We start from the raw sequence: 15,628 nt of genomic DNA, 5'->3' as shown, positions 1-15,628 counted from the left end.
GTTTCATTTTCGATTATGTCGTATTAAAATTCTGCTGTTTAATCGTGAGATATCATTAAAATCATAAGATCAAGAAAAATGCTGTGCTTGTCACGTTTTTCTCTTCTGATCTTCGCATAGTGTTGTATATCATGCGTGCTTCAGCGACTAGAAAGAAAAATTTCAGAAGATACATTGGCGCGAACTTTTACCTTAGCGTTGATGCAGGAAATTCATAGGGAAAGTTTCGAACAAGGCTCACGGAAGCGTCCTGTATTGGATTATCGATCGACAGGAGCGCAGGTACACGCGATGCTTCCGCGGCGTCATTAGCAGTATCGACGTTGCGAGTCATCTCCGATAATGTACAATGCGGGTGATATTCGCACTGACAACCGGAGCTCAGGATTATCTTCTTGTCATGATTAAACCTGTCTCTCGTTCTGGCCTTATCCTTTGATGATTGGAATAGGCGAGCGCGCGAGCACGTGGCCGGTAGATCTTAAATTTATGGGCTGCGAACTAATTACTAGTTAATTACAAATTCTAGCTGATGCGAACGAGCCGCTAGCTAGAGACTTCACTGGTCTGACTGCCATTAGCCAAAATATCTCTCCCATGGAAAAAAATGTTCGGTTGGATGACGCAAACCTTTCAAAAAATACTATTAATCGGTCTGGTTCATTTTTTGACTCGCGGCGATGCTCGATCGTTACGTTAGGACCGATACGACTGTTTGTGACAAGTTAGTTTCCACCGGTGCTAGACATGAAAATGTTTTATGTTTGTAAACGCAATGCAACCGCGTCAAAGTGCGTTTGTATGTTCCACGGTATAAAACTTTCGAGTGAATAGTCTGAAATTGATTTTACTCGTAAATGAAATGACGTGGCTTATGGAATAGCATATATACACGAAGAAAAAGGTGAATGAGCTTATTGTATTTAATTCGATACAAAATAATGGTTTCTGTTGGCTAATTGGTTATGATGACAGTAGATGGAAAATATATGACTCGCTTAAGAGTTCTTTCTTTAGTTAGGATCGTACATTTGATTAATAAATCCTTTTACGCGATTGTCTCATCAACCATCAGTCTGGTGGAACTCTCCTCTTGACAACAGTGTTTTAACTACCACGATAGTTTAACTTTCCCCTAAATGAACTTTCATGTGCGTACACGCTGTTAAGGGACGAGTGAGCACGTAAATTCGGCGAAAAGGTCACTTGAGATCGACTCGCATAGCGGAAGACTGGAACCACTTGACCTGTAAGATGCACTCGCGTGTACCACAAAAGATTATAAAAGACCAAGGTCCGAGTTACCGATATATTTAAGTATATCGGCCAATGTTTGCAACTACACTACGGATCGCTGGTACATCAGGAAAGTCCGAAATCGTTTTCGAAAATGTTTCCTCGTTGGTCGCAGCTCATGAATCCCGATGCTGTGGCTGCTTGAATGCCACTCGCGTTCGACGTTCGAGCTGTTAGAAACCACGAAGGAGAATATGGCCATTCGATGCACTCTCGTCGTTCGAGTAGCGGAAGTTGGCCCGAAAACCGGGACAAGCAAAACGAACAGCATGCCAGAGCTTTCGATTCCCTAAATCTTCTTAAGTTGTAGATAAGCGTCGTAGCGCATCTGCACGATGCTAAACTTTCTTAAGCTTCGGATGCTTACATGGGAAAGTTTTTCCATAAAGCCGACCGCTCGTCGTTTCGTTAGTTGGTGAATGCTGGTAAAAGAAAACAGAGCGCGACCAATGGAGAAACGACGAACCGCTCTTTACCGGGCCATTTTATTCGTTTATTCCGTCCCGACATCCAACGTACGACAATCTGACTGGAAAATAACCCGATCGTTTGATTCCTTTTTTTCATATTTTTTCTCTTCCATCTATGTATGATTATACGTGTGTATATACACACGTCTGTACACGTATTTCTTCTTTTTTGCTTTTTACAATTTCTATCCCCCTCATACCGACTAGCGTCGTGTCCACCGATTGTAAATTATTGCCGAATCGTCGCGTCGCATCGACGAATTCGCCTCGGCGGAAAACGAAATTGTTATCTCCATTAAATGCACATCGACGCGCTGTGCTAATCGAGTCGCGCGCTGTTTACACAACGGCCCGATATTCGCTTTTAATTATTATTTACCGTACGAGACGATGCTGACGCGATCTTTTTCATTAGCCGCTCTTTTGTATGTATAACGAGCAATGAATTTGCCGATTACCTACATCCGTCCCCTACCCACCTTACCATGTAAAAACACGGCCCGTATATTCACAACAGTTGACGCCACGTCGTAAAAAAATACCCTGACCTGCGTACCGTGTCCGTTAACCTCTGCTCGATAATTTATTAGAAAAAACACGAAGCGACAGGTTTAACGATGATCGAGATACAAGGATTACGAGGCGTAATCCCACGAAGGAGATAAACGCTGCCCATTATTTATAACGCCAGTTGCGCTGCCGACTGAATAATCGATTTTACATAATAATAAAGCGCCGTGGACGCATCTATATATCATAGAAGTTGTCAACCGGCGAGACTAGGATAACCCATAGATCACACACTCATCCGTGAACATAAATTACACGCAGAAACAACGGCGTCGGTCACCAACGTCTTCGATTCCGAGTTTCTCGATAGCATGCGATAGTCGCGTAGAAGTTTTCTTTCATCTCTGTGAACTATATCCGTCGTAATATTACGTGAAATCGATTTTTTAGGCTCACTTCAACTTTATATTCGGACCGTTTAAATATCAATCGACAATTGATTTTGGAATATTCGGTACTTTAGACACCTTTTGCTCGATATTTTCGTGTGTCACTGTGAACGAATTGAGCCACCACCTTATTGCACGATGTAATACTATGAAAAAATAATATTTCATAAACGAAATATTTCATTAAACAAAATATTTCATTAAACGAAACACCTTACGCATTACGAATCTATATTTCGAATTCAGCACAAGATGTGTGTGTGTTTTTTAATAACAACACTAATGAGCTTCCGATGATGATGAAAAATTACCGCGACATCAAACAAATAACCACAGGCAGTTGTATACTAAATTCTGCGCAAATTACGAAACCGCAGACGTGACCGCCGCTCGTATGTTTACGCATAATTGTCCAGAATTTAATTAGTATTTCCGTGGAGGAGTATTCGAGGTTTCGCGCGACCATAACGGTCACACGAAATGCGTTAATACATCGCGTGTTCCGCGACATCCAAAACTTCCGTGGCTGAATTTGGAGGTCTGAGTTTGAAGATCGGAACCATCGAAATCTGATTAACAGCTAGGTCACAGGAAGAAAGAAGGATCCGAGGCTGTGCAGGAGGCGAACAAAACACATTTAAGTTCGGTTCAGAAGTTTGGTTCGATGGGCACGCGATATCGCCAGCCGATTCGAGAAACGAACATCGGATGTAATTGTATCTTCTGTAATGTTGTTTTTCGCTTGCTTTGCTTCGTGTACTGAATTTTACTTTTTTCCTCTTCCTCTCTCCCTCCCTCTCTCTCTTTCTCTTGTTTAAATTGCCACAGAAAACACCTTGGATAAAGTGTTACGACAAAACAAAGCGGAGCGAAAATATGTCCTCCGGCTGAATAAAATGAAAATACGCCAGGGTTCCATGCAAACTGCGATGTTATTGTATTATTCTTTCATAACTCTCTACAGTGGTCGGACCACAAGGAATGCAATAACCGAACGAAGTTCGATAAGAAGCATGCTCGAACATTTTCTTCTCTGCTCGACGTACTAGGTTTGCAAGGCTTCGTTTCCCGTATATCGGATTAATATTTCTACTTTCTCCTCCTTCCACTTTCTCCTCTTCTTTCACTTCCAATCTTTTCCTTCTGGTGGTTTTTAATATTAGTTAACTTGGAATGAAACGATATTACGTGAAATTTTAATTGTTCGTTTCATACTGCCTGTCGTTTTTAAGTAATTAATCCTGGTAGATTAATTCGACTCTGGAAACTGCTATTCAAATTTCATCGTTATACCTTTAATGATCTTTGCATTTTAATATTCCCTTTATGCTGCCCGAAACTGATGACTTTTAATAAAAAAAAAAAAGTTTAATATACGATTACTTAAAACCCGTATTGCCCGGCGCTGTAACGTAACGAGCGTTCATTATTCAGCGATGTCTGACCAGGCGCCGACCCATTCTACTTCCACTAGCTCGTCTCTTCGCTGCGACGCGCAACTTAAAAACTTTTCCCACCTGAGCTCATCGATCAGTTATTTCCAACTATTCGTTTCGTTCACACTTCCAGGCGATTAAACACCTTAAAGGGCAACGATTCATCTCGTCGCTGCTGCAGCTAATGTACGTGACGTCACTGGCATCGATAAGCGACGAGTATATTACACGTCAAAATTTCAACGTTTGTAATCAACGTTTATTTTTGCCAGCTGGATGAAAATGTTTAATATCATGATACGGTCAAGCTGACCGCTTAATTAACCTTTCTTTGGTGCGCGGCTATTAAAAGTCCGACACGTCTCGTGGTAATTGAAATCTCGCGAGCGAATTTCGACGCCGACCAGGTCTGTCTCGCTCGTGGCAATGTTCGGCGGCAGCGAAATCGAAAATTTCATCCGGCCTCGTTCGTTATACGTTGCTGCCGACGAGAGAGGGTCACAGTCACTTGTTATATTAATGGGGGAAACGTTTAATTGCGTGATATGTTTTGCGGCGACCGCTTAATTAACCTTTCGTCCCATGAACCTCGAAACGCGCCCGTAAATTCTCTCTGATTTTCCTAGCCCGAATTCAGCTTCCAGTTTACTGTGTCTAGTCACGCCCGATCTCATCGTTCTCTCTCCTTTCTCTTCTCTTTCTTTCTTTTTTCGAACACTTTTACCAAGGCAACAATGAAAATCGTTCGACGAGGTATCGCGAAATTATCCGACAAGAAACCGTCCATCGGGGTCAATTAATTTTAATGAACGCCGCAGTGCAGCTCGTTATACGGGACCCAGAGCATGTTTTATCGGGCAAATGAACCGTCATCCGGCTACAAAGCTATCCGATTCGCGACACCACGTTATTATTACTTTTAAGATTCGTTTTCGTTCGATCTTTCGAATCTTCGACCAATGGTCCGACGCTCGTCACTGTTCCGATTACTTTCGAGTAGTTACAAGAAGCGCGAGTGCTCTCCAGATATCGAGAAGTTGCAACATTCGCGAAACTTTTATTCGCGCCAACAAAGTCGTTCGATAGGTCTACGTTCTCGCTCTCGGATAGGATTCGGGAAATGTAGATCATTCTAGAATTGTATGCTTTTGTTGGAACGCATGGAACGATAATAAAGTAAAAAGTAACGAAGGAAGCTACGTGAGAATGCCGCTACTCGACTCTCTAAACGTTTTCACGAATAAAAACTGTCCACGAGGATGAGACACGAACGACAAACTTGGATAAGAATCAACAAAGTGTAAGGGTTCGTTGCTTCAATGTGTAAATCCAACGTTGGTGACATTAGCTTACAGGAATCTAGAGGCGCCAGTGCTTCGCTCGTACGTTGAAACAGTGTCGCGCGTGTAGTTATCGATTGCAGGTGCTCGTTTTCTTCGCGTCTTTCTCCACGTCCATCCTATTGGTATTCCTCTGACGTTTTTCTGGGACTGTTTACGACGAGATGCTCGAAGCCTCGAAAGAAGTTGTACGAATGGGTGATGTAAAAAATTTGCCCCAAACTCGCACGTATGGTTGTTTTTTCTTTTTCAGAAATAATGACGCACGAGAGCGAGGAACACGTACCGCGGCGTATACCTGATCTGTGAGATTGCTTTCTTACTTGTTTCTTGCTTCTCAAAGTAATCTTAGGGCCGCGTGCCATCCTCTCGAGAGCTCGACCACGTGCAAACGGACTCGCGCTGGGAAATCTACTCCGAGTAAATTTTTCCACCAATTAAATTCCCACGACAGGTTCAAGCTGCCCCGGATAATTAAGAGAAACGTTTTGAAATATGGTCGCAACAAATTAGCAACGGTATCGTAGTCGAACGTATGAATAACGACAGTAATTATGATAGCGCGTAATTTAGCATCGTAATATCTTTTGCAATGTTTCCCGAGCCGACTCCGTGGCAATACGCGAAACAAATTGCTTCGTGTCGATTAACATCGTTCGATAATTTATTCACCGTTGACGGTGCCCGTTTTCGAAACGTGTAAATTGCTACGAGTACAGTAGGTGAGCTGTTGTCGAGAAAACTTTCGCGAAAATTCGTTCGTTAAGGAAGGAAAACAGGGGTGGATTTCGTCCAAGTCCCGGGATCGTTAAGTCCCATGTGTTGATTATTTATCACGTCTTTCGCGTGTAATTTACGAAATAACCAAGTAAATCTGAAATAACGCTTTTAGGTAAATAGCGCGGCGCAGTTCGAAGCACCTGTGTCGGTGCACTTGGGCCCAGCGTTAAAGTCGTTTGTCTTTCGACCGATAGAATTTTGCTAGAGAACGAGAAACCGATTTCTGCGCGATCGTCTGGTCTATCGGGAGATAAAGAATAAATGATTTTCGCCGTACGATATCGATCTTCCCTTTCTGGCCTCTGGTTATGAAATAAATTTAATATATCGTCCTGAAGATGTTAGCTCTGGCAGTGTTCTAGATTTTAAACTTTGTGTTAATTGAACATAAACTTAGATCGAAGTGGAGTTTTGGTTTCGGTTATACCTACCGCAACATACTAGACGTCTTTATGGCGTCTTCCCTTGCTGTTTTATAGACGCATCTTGTATGCACGTCATTATCATAATATACAAGGTGGTATTAAACCAGCATGCCGAGAGAATTTGTTTTTTCGCTGGCAAGAGCAGAGGCTGGAAATTACGTTATAACCATTAATACGCAAGAGGTAAAAGGGAAAATTAATTCGATGACGTTTCTAATTAACGCAAGCATAACATTCAGCATTTGAGTGTTCTCGATTTGCTTGCGAACGTATACCATTATAACTCGGTAGCCGGGACCTCTCCATTTTCCATAACACGATCTATGTTTTCAAACTAACAATGTCTCTTCTTCGCTTTATCAACTTTATCGCAACATTGTTTCAAAATATCTGATCCTCGGATGATCGCGTGACGATCTTGTCTACAAAGATAACATTACATCGTCACGTTTATGTTACAATGTTCACAGTCTCTCGAGTATTTCGAGTTTTTACAACAATATTGCGAAACATATCCTGATCTTTTCGAGAGCATAAATATTTCTGGATACGGTAACAAGTTTTTTAATGCGCGTGTGTAGCAAAGAAAAAATCATAGGAATGATTACCAAAAACAAAATTTATATTTTCTATCGCAAAATCTGTTGCTAGAACGTTATGCAAGAATATTTATTAATACTTTTATCTTGTAAAACTTCGCTAAAGACGGTCTAAGTACGTAATCCAACGTTGCACAGATTCTGCGACGATATCTCGAAACCTTCGATATAACGCGATATGACTCTAACTCTTCGAACGTCAATTTAAACTATCAAAAATCATTCTAAAGTTCGCGTAAGACGATCCATCGCGCATAAAAGCCATCGCGTTCTATCGTATCTTCTCACGTAATGTATCGTGAACGTCGAAAGCTACCGACTGTTGAGTCATTCCTTGCTACGAGGCTTCCATCTCCGTGTTGGAGTGTCGAAAATTGAACAATCTCCTATGCGCCGTTCGCGTCGACCGCACTGTTTCACGCGCATACATTACGTGCATACTCTCCGCTGCACATCAGAGGTGCGATGCCGTTCTAGCTGTTCGGAGCGAGAGTTGCGAGCGTGTATCAGGGCTGAGAATCTGCCTCTTCCCTCCAAAGAGGCTTTTAGCGCTTTGCACCGCACCACGCGTACACAAGCGCCTGTATACGCGCAACCCGAACTTCTCTGCGGCCAGCGTGTTGCTCGCTCGACTACCTGCTACTTGTAATCAATGTAATTCACGGGATTACACAGCCGGATGTAGGTCGTGCTACCATCGTCGCCGGTTACTTGCCGGCAATATCGTTATCCCGTCGACTTTTCTCACCGATGCCAGACGGCTGTCGTTTACGTCGTTACGAAAGCATTAAGACCGATTATAAGTAAGCTAGAGAGTTCCAGACACTTACAATTGTCATTGATTACGCTGTTATTAGCAGATACGACTATCTGCATGATACGTACTACCTGCAATTACAATAACAAAATGGAATTTACTATATTTTTATTAACAGATGCAATTACGTTACGAAAAGATTCCAACACTTGTAGATACCTTTCATAAACGTATCCTGTATAAACGTATACGAAACATTTTGAAATTTCTTTAGCACTCTTGCGAGGCTCTATACATACCGTGGCCTTCCCTTTGGAATTCTTCAGAAAATCCCCGATATTCTAGTCTCTATAATTTAACTCAATTATAATTATCCGAGATTTGTGATAGTGAGCTTGGGCTCGAGGTGACACCTCGCTTCGATCAGATTGAATCATAACAACTACTTCTAAGTTTTATTATTTAGGTACAACTATAATAAATAGTCTAGACTAAAGTATTGGTGATCAACTACTTCTAAGTTTTATTATTTAGGTACAGCTATAATAAATAGTCTAGACTAAAGTATTGGGGATCTTCCCAAAAATTCCAAAAGAAAGTCCCTCATGTCCTTTCATCTCCGACACATATATTCTTAGATTTCTTTCAAATTTTACCAATATTAAAATAAAACTATAGAAATCACAAGATATTTATTGCAAACATACACTTTACAAAATTCTTCAGGCACGGTTATATATTAAAAGAAGAAAAAGCTTGGTTTTCCCTTTGGACTTGAACGACCGTGTTTAATGTTCAACATTAATATAATGCCAGATATGACGATTTGTAATCGATGGTAGGAAAACAAGAAAGCAAAATGAAAATATATCTGTTACGATCGTTCGCGGAGAGACGCGGTCGCGAGGAAAACGCGTCAGCGAGAGGCGTAAATTCTCGCTACGATTCGGTTAATCGACGCCGCGAAGTAGTCGTTCCCCTGTTTCGGTTAAGATAACAAAGGTGGTTAAATGAATATGACACAGTCTAGTAAGTTATATTTCACCGTTTATTCCAATAACTTATAACGAAGGCAGTTACGCTGGTGCGTATGTACGAAATGAATGAGTGACTGATCTGCGGGTGTGTGTACCCGGTTAAAGGATGTTGATCGTTCGAAGGATGTAAAATCAGTACTGTCTTGGGAGACGATGCTGTGTCGGAGGAAAGCTAAGGATGGGTGTGTCTAGCGCATGGGACCATCGGATTTGTTGGTGACTATTTTAGTTAAGAGAGTGAGGGAAATAGGCTTCGTTGTTAATTGGTTAAACGAAGGGTCTTAACCGCCCTCGAGAGAAAGTGGTTAATGGGAGGCAAGTTGCATCATACGTGAGAAAAACTAACTTGTCAAGCCGTGGTAGACAATAGTCTTTAGAAATTCTTCGGAAACAGACGCTTGTTTGGTTTGAAGGACCTCTACTAGGAAATTCCTGAGATTTATGGAAGGTACTTGAGGCTATTGAGGGTACGCAGTGAGTATCCGAAGACATCTGGTTGCCATCTTGCCCGCGGTGTGTGGCCTGGGCTAGGTAGAGTGTTACGCGACGTAACAATATCGGAACCGCCTCTTTCAATGAATTGGCCATCTTCCGCGCGGCTACGCTTTAAGGAGCGCGCAAACACCATTTATTCGTTTAATTTCGCGCTACGATAAGGTAGCTGGATTTAATGTCAAGGAACAAAGTGGCAATTAGGTGATAATGCATTCACGGCTTCGGTGAATTCTCGTTCAATAAGCCTCTTTAGACTTTCGCGTACTTTCTATTGTGCCAGTCACGTATTCAGCGCATGTATACAAACACGTATATGAATTAACGACTAAATGCCATATAATCTTTTCGCGGAAACAAACATTTAAATGCTTTGTTAAAAATCTTATCGATGATATATTAAAATTAAAGGGACGATTTATCGAAGTATTAATTTTGCTTCTCTTCTTGGCTCTACGTATATTACCTACACTGAGAATTATATTTTAATTTTTCAAAGCAAGTTCTCATTTTCGAACAAAAAATAACCTCATTTTTTCTTCTATTCTACTTTCATATGAAATTAGATTTAGTAAAAAATAAGTAGGTGTTCAGGAACTTTTGAGGAACACCGTATATCACGCTACTTCTAGTAGACGAAGTTACGAACGATACTCTTTCAGGTTTTTCTTCGACGTGAACTTCAACTGCATGGAAATGGGCTTGAATTTTGATTTATCAAGCCCGGTTAGTCGATAGCAAGGGTAGAAAATGTCGGACACGATAGAAGGCATGGGGTGTTTTCGATTGGCAACAAACGGAACCGCCCTAATAGCACGGTACCCGTTCGTGTCAGTCCAATAATGCGAGATAGACGTACTGGGAAAGCTTTCGACAGCTTTCAACTCCGCCGAGTTTATATAAATAACTGCGGCCTCTACAACACCCTCTGCCATCACAAGAACGTGTAGCTTTCGACCAACGAATTTCCAGGGCGAATATGCCGGGCACACGTACCGCGAGTGTACGTTACTGCCACATATTTGTCAATGATATCGAGTTTTGCTCGAATGATACAACAATGATACGAACTAGTTACAACTGTTTCAGAGCAACGTCGTATAAAGTTGAATGGCGTTTCGTACCCTACGCCACAGCATGAATTGAAAACTTACACGACCGGATCCCAATTTCGACGGGCCGAGCTATAAACGTTTGTTATTGTTTTACAACGCTCTATTCGCACCTGTCGATGCGCCGATACTGCTGTGGAAATAATAAAATAATCGGTTTCTGTCCCCATTTCATCGCGTATCCATGTTTCCCCCTTTTGTCTCTCTTTTATTAGCCGAATATAGAAACATAATATCTCGCACAACGAGAAACACGATTGTTTCGTTTAAAATACGAATAATTCGTGGACTATACATAATCAACTTCCACGACGAGAAACAATCTATATTTCGTTCGAATTGACATACCAATTACGAACAATTTGCTGCTTTGGGTATTTTAGCCCCTGTTCGTCGACAAAATCATTACCGGTTAGAGACGAGACAAATTAACAAGGAAGAACCTGGCTCGGTTTACTGCCATGGCGGAATAATCAAGCTTACGACATTAAACTGTTTAACGACGTTCGCGCTCCTTTGCACGACCCCTTTCGTGCAGCAGGTTGCAGCAAACAATTTGCGCCTGTTTTCTACCTGGCGTTTTCAAACGCAACGTTTTTTCCGCATAACTCTCATCACTTCCCGGAAATATATCGCGTGCATTGGCGACGATGTATTTTAAAAATCAATGCGGTCAGTTAGCTGTGCTGTTCAATTTTGTGTCTTCGGTTAAGTTACTTAGCAACATTTTATTTATACGATACTGCAGTCGCTAATCAAAATTTTTAACACGTAATTTCAAGAGTGTCGGAATTTCAGCTGTTCCAGATGTTTCTTGCAAAAAAAAAAAAGAAAGATATTCAGAATTCATTAACTCGCGAAAGGAAATTGGTCTAAAAATTTTGGCCAATTTAACGCATCCTGGCGTTGCTAAGTACAAAAACGCTTTTCACTTTCGTATCCGTACTTTTGGGCGTACGCCAAGCAACGCGAGCGGTTACGCGGAGAGACACGGCCACTGCCAACGCAAGGCCAAATTAACCAACCGGTAGACCAACGAAATTGACCTCACGTGCTTGAATCCGCCTCGCCAGGATAATCTGGATTCTCTCGTCGAGGCAAATTAAGCGCTGCTTTCGAAATAACTGCTCGTGTTTGCTTGTTTCTCGACAACATACGGAATTAGTAAACAGGTTGATCGGCCAAAAATCATGTCGCCTGCTTGTCCAGCCACTCGTTAAGATATATATTCGTGTTCCCGCGTTTTCTAAATATTAATGAATAAAAGATAGTGTATATTTTTCCACGAGAATAGTATGACACGGCTAAGTGAATTCTAACTCAAACTTCCAACACGGTTTACGCAATATACCATTTTGATTTATGCGTCTTTCTCCTATAGATCTTCGATTCTAATAATTCAAAAGGGAATTATCGCGTTAATTTAGACATCAGTTATATGCGATAGAATACTGGACTGATTTAGTAGCGATGGGATTTCACACGTGGCCGAACAAGATTGCTGTAAACGTAACTTAATCGCATGGAGGTTTAATAAACATACCTAATTCCTCATCAACGCCGGATATTCTTTATTCATGTCAGTAGGAAAATCGTTCATCCGCTACTGGTTTATGTTATCGCTATGCGTTAATCCTCAATCTGTAATATAGTTGAACAATGCGGGTTGCTACATTTGGAGCGGAATACACTACGTGTAAGGGAACGTGAAAATCCAGGTGATATCCATTGAAACTAAACGGTGCGTATGACGATTCGAAGATAAACACGTTACGCGAAAGCGATGGAAAATAAGAATCCCGATAGTCGATCTATTTTAAACGAAAGAGAAAAATGAGAAAAGACCGGATACAGAAAGTAAACGATAAAAATTGTGGACGAAAACACTAAAAAAAAATTATACAGACGCCCTGTTACCGCGACTATTTTCGGAGTTTTACAAGCTTTCATCGTAGAGTGAAGAAAGCGCAATGGTACAAAAAAGAGGAGAAATCTAATGGCTGGAAGATCGAGGGTAATTATGCGTTTTCACCGTCTAACGTCGCTCTTCTACTCGCGTAATGCCATCCTTTGTTATTCTTTTTTCTGGCCCTTGGTAAGGCCAGTTCGTCGTCAACGTACCAAAACTTTGTTTCAACTAGCTCTTAGCTCGAGTACCGGGTCTAAAGTGGGTCGACTAATTAGTTGGATACTTGAGCCATTCGCGTGTTACATTTTGCACCAAAAGGAGTGCTGCTTTTCTTCGAGGAATTGATGGTAACGATTATTTTTGACGTTGCAACAGGAATGCGGACACGACATTGTTAAAATTTGGTGAAATACGCCAACGTACGTATATCGTGGAAGTTGAAGTGTGGCCCATTATGAAAAGAAACAATTTTTCTCACCAAATTGTCTCTCTAATGTATTCGACTATACAGTATACGTAAGTGTGTACGTATGTACATGTAATAGAGGTTGGTAATTCCAATGTTCGAATTCTTTCGTTGATTGTATCTTTGGATCTACTTCAAGAATCTAACTCTTTCGTTAGAATAGGTTTTGCATGCACGGCCACGCCTGTGCATACCAAAGACAATAGAAACAAACGTACGTGCTCATCCATTTTGTGTTCGTTTAAAGTAATTTGCTCTGACTTATTATGATCTTGAATAGTTCTAAATCTTAATATATGTAATCCACTGCAATAAGTAGTCGTATGTGTCGCGATGCTTCCACGAACCACTGTACGTTTCACTTTACTGAACCTGGAAATCATTGGAGTCCTTCGTTTGGAGAAACACTTTATTCCCTATAACCGTTGCCTTAGCAATTTACATTCGCCGCGTACTGTCGTCATGTTTGCTCAAACAGTTTGCAAGACAAACGATGCTTCCGGCAGACGAAGTAGCAGACAAACGTTTAACAGAATCTACTCGACGTTCTTGAGGGAATGACGTTGTTGTTCGATCTTGGCTGCGTCTTGTTGCGCCGGTAGATCAGAATCGAGCGCGAAGCGTACTCGAACGTTACGTACCTGTTATGGAGATGGATGCAGTCAGTCACCTACAATTTCGATGGCGAGCACTCGGCCTTCTTCGAGTTCGTGCTGCTAAAAGCACGAAAACTGAAGTACGTGCCATTGTTTTCCGTATCTGTCAATGGTATCTGCTAACAACCGACGCGTCGCGACGACGTTTCGTCGCGTCTGAGAGTTGCATTACAGCAGGCGTCCTGACGCCGTAAAAGACGCAGTCGAGAGCCAAAACGACGATTGTTTTTGCCTGTAAACTACGAGCGAAAATGATAAGCTGCGAGTAATCGAGTTCCCATCGATATTAAGCATTTCATGTACTACTTCGGTGACGAAATTAAAAAATCTAAATTAATCCCGTTGACAATCCTGCCAATTATATCGACAATTCAGTAATTGACCTGTACGCTTTCAGTTTATAACAGATAGCATAAAGCCAATGTATTTATAGATAATTATCACGTCATTCGATCGACCATATCATTTGGTATAAAATGATCAAAAGCAGCACGGCGTTTAATCTATTGATTTAACACATTCGTAACTGATAATTTTACCGCAGTCTTATAATACAAAAACCGCATGATTTTGTAATTTAGTTCAACAATAACTTTACATTCAATTATCAGGTGTTCTGCCACTTTGAGATAAATACAAGAGATTTTCGTTTCATTAGAGTCTGAATAACCGTATGTTTTAATCACGCGAAGACCTAGTAATATTGGCAGTAATTTTTAATGCGTCGATGGACTTCATTCCCATTGTCTTTTTCTCCAAGAATATCGTTCCAACATGGTTCCGTAGTAAATCTCCGTTGGAGAGCATTAAGCGTCACCTCAATATCATCACGGCAAACAGATTTCAATAAGACGGGCTTAAATTTCCTTTGGAAAGTTTTTGTAAACCTTTAAAGCGGTCTACTAACGGGTCAACCATCAATTTCTACCCTTCCACCACATATGACGTATCGTCTTGAAAAAAAAGTGTTCGTCTCTCGTTTGAGAGCGTTCAAGCTGCCAGGAAATAGAGTCGAGGGTAGAGTATGCGACATCTATGCCACTCAGCCCGAACAGAGCAACGTCCGGTCAATAATTGGTATATACTACTTGCTGGGAAACTTACCTCGACAAGAGGGACTCGAGTGTCGCAACAAACAAGCAGCTCTTTATTTCGTAGCAACGAACGTTCAAGCCCTCTTCAACCGGAACCTCTGTTTCGATAAAACATTCAATAGAATATTTTCTTCCAACCCTCGGCACAGCCCTTCAGCCTTTTCTTGACGAGAAAAAAAAAACTATTTTACATTCGCTCACAGCAAATCTAGATTTGTCCGATTCCTTCGGCTTGGAAAATTTTTCATGATTATTGGTTAAGCATGCAGAGCAGCTTCGTTTAAAAATCGTCTCTCCGAGGCGAGTTATTAAAAAGGGTTGGTTTACGAGATTCCGCAAGCGTCTCGGCGTCCACGGAAACGCGTCCATCCGGCCTGCTTTTGTACGCGTGTGGGTGTGTGGGTGTGTGTATGTGTATGTGTGTGCCATTAAATTCATAAGGTTTAATTAAAAACTCGTTTCTGCTCGGCGCGCAGGTAACGCGGCATTCCTGCGTGGTCCAATTCCGTTGCTGGAAAAAATGCGTCTAAAAGGAGTTGGTGGGGTAGGAAGAGTGAAAAAGGTGGACAGGAAAAGGCAGAGGAATTACTTAGAACGTGTTCGGGAACCGCGCCAAATTTTTAATCCGTTGTTCGAGAGGCATTGGGGCCACGTGTCGCGTATTTCACCGAGCCCCGCCAAAAAATTGCATCTTCCGTCGGTCGCCATTCCGATTATTGATTTATCGAACTACCAACGCCGCACGTTGTTATTGCATTAACGATAATACGCGTTCGATCTCGTGCGTGACTATTACACGG

Source organism: Bombus huntii, chromosome 10, assembly GCF_024542735.1.
Source record: "Bombus huntii isolate Logan2020A chromosome 10, iyBomHunt1.1, whole genome shotgun sequence".
NCBI classification, from domain to species: domain Eukaryota; kingdom Metazoa; phylum Arthropoda; class Insecta; order Hymenoptera; family Apidae; genus Bombus; species Bombus huntii.
This window is presented reverse-complemented; position numbering follows the sequence as displayed.